The sequence below is a fragment of the Arachis duranensis genome, chromosome 9 (genome assembly GCF_000817695.3).
Source record: "Arachis duranensis cultivar V14167 chromosome 9, aradu.V14167.gnm2.J7QH, whole genome shotgun sequence".
Taxonomy (NCBI): domain Eukaryota; kingdom Viridiplantae; phylum Streptophyta; class Magnoliopsida; order Fabales; family Fabaceae; genus Arachis; species Arachis duranensis.
The window spans coordinates 39,720,258-39,721,299 of record NC_029780.3 but is presented as its reverse complement, the minus strand read 5'-3'; positions in this window follow the sequence as shown (position 1 = coordinate 39,721,299).

The following is a 1,042-nucleotide window of genomic DNA, read 5'->3' as shown; positions in this document are numbered from 1 at the left end:
AAAACAAAATCTTCCCTCTTGTGCCATCCTGGCGTTAAACGCCCAGAATGGTGCACATTCTGGCGTTTAACGCCCAAACTACTACCCTTTTGGGCGTTAAACGCCCAGCCAGGCACCCTGGCTGGCGTTTAAACACCAGTTTGCCCTTCTTCACTGGGCGTTTTGAACGCCCAGCTTTTTCTGTATAATTCCTCTGCAGTATGTTCTGAATCTTCAATTCTCTGTATTATTGACTTGAAAAAACACAAATTAAAAATATTTTTGAATTTTTAACAAAGAGGAATAATCAAAATGCAACTAAATCAAATAACAATGCATGCAAGACACCAAACTTAGCAGTTTGTATACTACTGACACTAACAAAATGAGAATGCACATGCGAAACACAAAACACTCAAGTCAAGAGAATTTAAAGATAAGAGCAATGAAATCATCAAGAATATCTTGAAGATCACTTAAGACACATGAATGAATGCAAGAAGAACAGAAACATGCAATTGACACGAAACTTAAAATGAGACTCTAGACTCAAACAGGAAATATTTTTGGATTTTAAATTTTTTTTTTGGATTTTTCGAAAATTAAGTGGAAAAAGAAAATAAAGGTATCAAAATTCTTAAAGAGAATTCCAGGAATCATGCAATGCTAGTCTAAGACTCCGGTCCAGGAATTAGACATGGCTTCATAGCCAGCCAAGCTTTCAAAGAAAGCTTCGGTCCAAAACACTAGACATGGCCAATGGCCAGCCAAGCCTTAGCAGATCACTGCTCCAACAGCAAGATTGATAGAAATCAACAAGCTCTTGTGATGATAAGTTGAAACCTCAGTCCAATAAAATTAGACATGGCTTCACAGCCAGCCAGACTTCAACAGATCATCATGAAACTCTAGAATTCATTCTTAAGAACTCTGAAAAAAAAATACCTAATCTAAGCAACAAGATGAACCGTCAGTTGTCCATACTCGAACAATCCCCGGCAACGGCGCCAAAAACTTGGTATGCGAAATTGTAATCAATACTTTTCACAAATCAAATAATCCC